We start from the raw sequence: 7,993 nt of genomic DNA on the forward strand, positions 1-7,993 counted from the left end.
ATATAGTATCCATGCATATTATTGACTATAAGCAGTCTAGCACCACATTCTAGTTCTAGTGGGCGGCTGTGGCTCAGGAGGTTAGAGCAGGTCGTCCAATGGCCCCTGGGTCGGCGGTTCGAATCCCAGCTCCTCCTCCTGTCGAAGTGTCCTTGGGCAAGCCACTGAACCCCACATTGCCTCCGAATGTGTCGGCCGGTGTGAGCTCGCCACCGTCGGTGTGTGAATGTGGGAAGTGACCCCCAAATGTATGAATGAAAGAACCATTGCAAAGTGCTTGGAAAAGCGCTATAAAAATGCAATTAATTCATTCTTTGGTTTGTCTCCCGGGCTGTCACAGAACAAATCAAACATCATGTTGACGTGACTGTAAAAAGAATGTACTGTGTTTTTAGAACGGTGTCCTTCATCTAAAACAAACACAATACAACTCGAGAGGCATAATGCTCCTTCAGAGGAAGCCCCAGCTGCTTTGAGTGTATCTGAAATAATTTTAGACTTCCATTAAAAAGTAGTTGTAAATCACGTATAGGGAACACTAAGCCCCGCCAGACCTCAGTGGAACCACGAGAGACTCGATATTAATCCAGTATTTTGACACAGTGCTTTATGGGGGGGCGTGTACCACGATTGCACCACGATCTGATGAACAAAATAACGTGCATTTCTCTTTGCCCCCGGGGGACTTCCCCATGATTCCGACCCCATTACTCCCGCTACACGTGGCTTCGCATGCGGTTCGGGTTTAGGAACGGAGTCGGAGTCGGAAACCAAACGTGATGGATCTCTACCTTTTTTATTTGTTGTTTTCAGTCAAAACATTCCTTTTGTTTTTTCTTCTCGGGCTTTGGTGAAAAAGGTCTGAAAGCAGGTCACCGAGACAAAGGTCACCAAGGTCAAAGGTCATGTTGACCAAACGAAAGCCCATGTGTGCCTTTTAACCGTTTGTTGACATTCGCAAAACATGCCTTTATCTTCAACCCGCGCCTCTTATCTTCAGGCGTTGTTGTGGAGTTATAGTGGGGAAAAATAACATTTCATCTTGACGCTCCAAAAAAACGAAATATCCAAATCAATCAAACAATCAATCAATAAATGCGATCTTCTAACAAAACCGATCAATAGAGCGTCGCAGTCCATCCCCCTTTCAGAACAACGAGTGGCCCAGGAAATGGTTCTCCATTCATTTTCACCATAGGTCGATTCCTAAAGTATTTATTTAAAGACGGTTACGCCGCGGACAAAGCCAACTCGGATCGTGACAAAAATCATGACAATGAACACAATGTTTTGGGCCAAACTAACTAATTAGAAAGTTGTGGTTTTTAAGTGGTGCAACCACTTCTACATCCAGCAATGTCCACCTGTTTGTGTACGTCAATGAGCACGAGTGGTGTGCGCATGCGTGAAATTGGAACGAGAGAAGTATGTGACATTGCTGCCACCTGCTGGACGCAAACGAGTCAGACATAAATAACTACGTTCCTCTCCTCCCTGCAGGCAAAACGGACGACGTCAAGGTGTCGGAGAAGGGCCGCCTGTCCCCTCGCTCCAACGGCCTCCAGCGCTCGCCCTCTGACGCGGGACGCAGCAGCGGCGAAGAGGCCAAGAAGCAGCAGCACCAGGCCGCCCCCCCGACCACCACCACCACCCACGCCCTGTCGGACCCTCACGGCCAGACGACGACCACGACGCACGCGACGACCACCTCGCGCACCCCCACCAGCACCTTCGGCTTCAAGAAGCAGACGATGGTGACCACCACCACCGCCAGCGGGGCCACGGTGGTCACGGCGGCCGGCGGCGGCGGCTCGGCCACCCTGGGGAAGGTCCCCAAGTCGGCCGCCCACCGCTCGCTGGCGGCCAGCCTGAAGGCCTGCGGCGGTGGCGGGCAGGAGTCGGGCGCGTTGGCTCTGGGCCACCACCACCACAACCACCACCACCATCACCACGACGACAGCTTCCTGTCAGCCGGCGGCGCCCGCTCCACCCTGCAGTACCGCAGCCTGCCGCGGCCCAGCCGCTCCTCGGGGGGCGGGGCCTCCTCAGCCTCGCGCAGCGGGAACCGCGCGTCCACCAGCAGCATCGAGGCGGCCGTGCTCTCGGTCACCACCTCGCACCACCACCACGCCAATAATAAGAGCTCGTCGTCGGTCGCCGCCATCGCCAAGGCCAACGGCATCCTCCTCCTGGCCAATCAGACGGACCGGGAGAAGGAGGGAAGGGAGGCGGACGGCGGCCCGAGGGTCGGGGCCGGGGCGGCGACCACCACCGCCGCCACCGCTGCGCCCCTGACGGGACGACAGCAGGTGTCCTCGCCCACGCTGCGCAGGTATATAGACACGTTCTGACCTGAGATCAGATTCTACAAAAATGTCTTCTATACATCCTGGCTGTTTTCTGAGAAAGCTGTTTCTATGTCAGTGGTTCTGACATAGATAGCAGACCTACAAGCTCGTAGCGCGCCACTCGGTGGCGCGCTATGAGCTTGTAGATCTGCTATTTTTCAATAGCTAAAGCATAACATAATTCTATCCCTAGGACCAGTGGAGTGGACCCCCCACTATTTAACTGTAATATTGATATTTTATATGTTATATCGTTTGTCCAGTTGAATATTTAATGGACAACAATGGGAAAAACAAAGCCTTTGGCTTTTTTTTTTTAATGTCTCATCCATTTGACGTTTTAGCCGGTTTAAAATTGTCAATACATACACGAATACAGTATATTCAATCAATCACTAAATGGCAGTCATGCATTTGCAACGCGCAAGCACTCACACGCAAGCACACAGACACAGCAAGCAGTGGCAAGCAGTGGCACACACACACACACACACACACACACACACACACACACACACACACACACACACACACACACACACATACAGGTTAAATGAGGCCAGCGTGTGAAAGGGAGGCCTTGAGCGATGCTGATGAGCTGCCAACAGCCCCCCCCTCCCCCGTCATAGAGCTCATATTGTGGTGTGTGTGTGTGTGGTAAGGGGACACGGCTCTTACCTCAGTGCTCCTCAGCTCTCTCTCTCTCTCTCTCTCTCTAATCTGTGGGAGTGATAACTCTTCAAAGAGTATAGCCGTGCTATACCATGTTATCACACAGCCTGCGGTCTCTTCACAGCCATGCATTTAAGACTTAAAGAAAGAGAAAGAGAGAGTCGGTGTGTGTGTGTGTGTGTGTGTGTGTGTGTGTGTGTGTGTGTGTGTGTGTGTGTGTGTGTGTGTGTGTGTGTGTGTGTGTGTGTGTGTGTGTGTGTGTGTGTGTGTGTGTGTGTGTGTGTGCGTGTGCGTGCGTATTGGCTGGACGTCAGCCCGCACCACCTATATCCTGTCCTGTTACACATAGACACCGAAGCCATCGTGTGATCTCACACTGTACATACATGTACATTTACAGGATATTACTACTACACATTGTATAGCCGACAGACTATAGAGACACTTGAAACACGTACAGTAACAGGTTTGGAGCTCAGAAAACACTTGGAAAAGACACCCAACCTTCAGTGGGATCAGAATAAACCGGGGACTGTTTTTTATTTATTTATTTTGTTTGCCGGTCCTGCATAAAAACACTACACCGAACGCAGCATTTTTTCCCTTCTCCCCCTCTCACTCTCGGGGATTGAACTTTTGTCCCATTCTACGTGCCTTTGATTTATAATCGGAGAGATTTGTGTTCCTTCTTGCGTCAATACGCTGATGTTTTTGTGTGTGTGTGTGTGTGTGCACCGGGCTCATTCAATCCCTCTCGCTCTCTCTCTCCCTCCCCTCCTCCTCCTCCCCTCCTGGCTGCAGGTTGTTTGGTGGTAAGAGCAGTAAGCAGGCTCCGGTCACCATCACCGCAGAGAGCCTGAAGAGCGCCACGGTCATCTCCAACCCCCACGCCGAGTCGTCCCCCCATGGGGGTCTGGCGGGTGCCGGCGGGGACAGTGAGAACATTAACAGCAACACCTCCCTGTTGTTCAGCGGCAGAACCCTGGGCTCTGGGATGGGGACACTGGGCAGTGAGCAGGTGAGAGGATCCGGCAACAAAAAACAAAACGGGTTTTTATGAAGAAGGCTTTAATGAGAGAGATTTCCGGGGGCCTGTGGAGTGGTCTTTATCGCAACCGTTATAGGTCAAATCTTCTATTGCAATATACCCCGAAATCTCAAAATGTAATGGGGCGCAAGATTGCAGGTTGAACTACTTTCTTTCTGAAAAAACATTTCTATGTCTATGTCAGTGGTGCTCAACCTATTTTATGTCAAGGACCCCCCAGGATTATCTCTATTGGGCCGCGGACCCCCCATATCAAAATATGTAGTTCCAGGGACCCCCCCCCCCCCTGAAGCCAATATTTTAGTTAAAAATGTTCTCTCTGAAATATAGATTTTCAAAGATTTGCGCCACATTTTCACGACTTAAAAAAAAAATAGCAGACCTACAAGCTCGTAGCTCGTGCTTGTGGTGTTTCAAGCTCGTGCTCAAAATGGGTTAAAATGAAGGAGCTTTAAAAAGATTCTCAATTCTCTCTCTCTCTCTCTCTTTCCTTTCCTTCCTCTCTGCCCCATGACCGCTAGGCCTCCAGCCCCGGGTCGGTGTACTCCTCCACGGGCCCCTCCAACAGCCTGACGTGGGGCACCACCCTCAGCAGCTCGTCGGGGGCCCCGAGCAGGGAGGGCACGCTGGGCAGCGTCGGGGGCCACAGCAGCGTGGGCACGGCGTCGGGCAGCCTGGGCTACGCCTCGGTGAGCAGCATGCACACCAGCAGCGAGTCCATCGACCTGATGAGCCTGGGCAGCACCGGGGCCGGAACCGGAACCGGAACCGGAGGCCACCTGCACCACCACCACCACCACGGCGGTAGTGGCGGCCACCACGGCAGGGAAGACACGCTCTCTGCCCTGGGCCGGGCGGGCAGCGCCAAGACGGCCATGTCTGAGAGGTGAGGAGAGGAGAGGAGAGGAGAGGAGAAGGGGGGACGTTATAGAAACAGCACGGTTCTGGTGAAGGAATTAACCCCCCCCCCCCCCCCCAGAAGCAAACATATGAGTTAAAACGTTCGCTGTGAAAGAATATATATTATTCAAAGATTTGCGCCACATTTTCACGATCTTTCAAAAATAGCAGACCTACAAGCTGCCGCGCTATGAGCTTGTAGGTCTGCTATTTAGTACTGAGGCCATTTCTAAACAATGGCTTCTAAATCCTAAACATTTTCTGACAAACCTTTGTTGCTATATATCAGTAGTGCTCATAGCTATTCATGTCAAGGACCCCCAAAATTATATGGGTTTTGGCCCACGGACCCCCCCCCCCCCCCCCCCACCCTCCATCTCAAAAGATTTCGTTCCAGGGACCCCCAGAAGCAAAGATTTGAGTTCCAAACGTTTTATAGGATTCAAAGATTTGCACAGATTTTCAAAAGCTTTGAAGAAACATATGTGCTATTATATAATAGCTAAAATATAAAATGACGCTTTCCCCGGTTTGAATGGGTTAAATGCTGTGTATGTTAAACGTGTTAGACGTAGCTGATTATGTTAGCCTACATGTTCCAGTACGTTACAGTAAAATGTAAAATGTCTTATATGTAGTTTTATATATCAATTATACGTGCTGTGTTTGTGTTCCTGACGGGCTGTATGGGGTCAAAATAATTTCCTTGCGGACTCATGAAAATCTATCTAGAACGGAACACTATATATTATAGAACAGCTTGTCAAGGAGAGAGGCTTCGCTCACTGCGCAGGCCAGGGGTATATATATACCACTTGAAAGTATACCCCCGCACCAGTCTGTGTTTTTGCTATCCGCACAATCCCATAAACCAGAAGGAAAACGTGAGCTAACGACATGAAGTCATGCTATAGTGCTCAAGTCGAGATGCACCACTGACTGAACCACTTAGCAATTGTGGTACCGTACCAAGCAAGCGTGTTCCAAGCTATCGACTATATGCCGAGTTAGCAAAGGATATTATGAGAGACCTTTATTCTGGCTATAGTGAGGTTGTTTTCTCTTTGATGATGTTGCGGGGGAAAAGGCTCCCAGGTTCACCATTGTCATTTTTTTGTGAGCCTCTGAGGTACTGTATATAGTTCCATCATTACGGGAGCGTTCCATTCCTGACTAGCTGAACGTGTAACGTGACAGGAATGTCTGCAGGATGTAATTCTATAAGCGGTGCACGGAGGCTATAGCCGCATGATGACATCATCCCAGCAGTGTCTTAATGTCATTTTGACCTGAGATCAGATTCTAATTCTACATCCTGACAGTTTTCTGAAAAAGCTATGTTTCTATATGTCAGTCGTTCTTTGATTCTTCAAAAATAGCAGACCTATACAAGCTCGTAGATCTGCTATTTTTCAATAGCTAAAGCATAACATAATGCTATAACAATATCATCGATCTATTCCACTGTGATAAAATACTAAAACAAATCCATTTGAACATATACATGTTTCAAAATGTACCACAATTGGTGTCCGCCCCCCCACAAAAAAAAACCATTTTGAAAACACATTTTGTACCCTGAAAATGTTTCTAATATATATTTCACATAGATTTCGGAATCTCCTGTCAGGTGAAAAGAAGCAGCTTGGACTCCTCATGCATAGAAGGAGGCATGAGGTCAGTCCGCTGCCCCCCCAGGTTGGCAGAGGAAGTGTAGCGCCCAGGATTACATTAGATAATTGGCACTGGGTGATAAGAAAAACTGGGTTACAAAATCGTGGGATAAAATTAAAAAAAAAAAAAAAAAGATTTCGGAATCTCCAAAATATACCCAAACAGGAATGTCCAAAGAAATACGTTTCACGGCTATACTTGCGAACATTTTGAAACATAATATGTAATGTATTTTCTTCTCTGTATGGAATTGTTGAAGGGTCTCACACAGTTGAACTTCAGATTCCTCCTTTCTCTCTCTTCTCTAAATGTCTCTGTTGTTGTGTGTCCTCCTGTCTGTCCCCCTCCTCCTCCCTCCCCGTCCGTCAGTCCCCTGTCCTCCCCCTCCGCCAGCCCTAAATTCAGCCGAAACACTTTACCCAGGAAGCAGGACAGGTAAAATGTTACCTGTGTGCATGTACGGGCCATGTGGTGTTTGGGGCTTCTTATTAGCGCCATTATGACCGCGTATATCTATTCTACGTCCGAGCATAGCCATGGTAACGTTATTTCCCACCACAGAGTAACCCCCATGGTCTGGTGAGACCATGGGGGCAGTGTCGGTAGGCCAATCAGAGGCAGGCGGGGCGTTACCATGTCTTTTCTTGGACGTAGAATATATGCATTATGAGCACACCATGGCTGTGTGTGTGTGTGTGTGTGTGTGTGTGTGTGTGTGTGTGTGTGTGTGTGTGTGTGTGTGTGTGTGTGTGTGTGTGTGTGTGTGTGTGTGTGTGTGTGTGTGTGTGTGTGTGTGTGTGTGTGTGTGTGTGTGTGTGTGTGTGTGTGTGTGTGTGTGTGTGTGTGTGTGTGTGTGTGTGTGTGTGTGTGTGTGTGTGTGTGTGTGTGTGTGTGTGTGTGTGTGTGTGTGTGTGTGTGTGTGTGTGTGTGTGTGTGTGCGTGTGTGCGCGCGTGTACATCAGTACAGAGGCATTGCAGCAGCCTGCTTTGGTCTCCTCCATTCCTGTTTATGTGCTGCAGTGCCACCCTGTGGTAGAATGTGTGTTGACCATCAAACACATGAGGATGCAGGTGTTGCATTTAAAAGTAAAAAAATGCCATGACTTTAATAATGAATTGCATTAAAGTAACTTAAAGTTGTTGCTGTTTTGCTGATATTTAACGTGAAGACGTGAAAAATGCAAAAAAACATTTCCCATTATGTTCTTTGTGTCGAGATAGATCTCGGATAGGACAATTAGCCCTTCACTAAGTCCCTCCCCAACCCATCCTTGTCCAATAGGCACATTAGCAGCGAAGAAAGGCTAAGCTTGACCTGCATAGCAACTGTTGCTAAACTATTTGGATTGGC

General features: G+C 49.0%; 1 protein-coding gene across 4 annotated transcripts in view; it reads left to right on the plus strand.

The window, feature by feature from the left end:
• The window catches only part of nav2a (neuron navigator 2a), a 158,074-nt gene that overhangs the window by 106,025 nt on the left and 44,056 nt on the right, over nucleotides 1–7,993 (plus strand). The gene's annotated exons all lie outside the window — the stretch shown is intronic.

The sequence above is a fragment of the Protomyctophum bolini genome (assembly GCF_963924005.1).
Source record: "Protomyctophum bolini genome assembly, chromosome: 1".
NCBI classification, from domain to species: Eukaryota; Metazoa; Chordata; class Actinopteri; order Myctophiformes; family Myctophidae; genus Protomyctophum; species Protomyctophum bolini.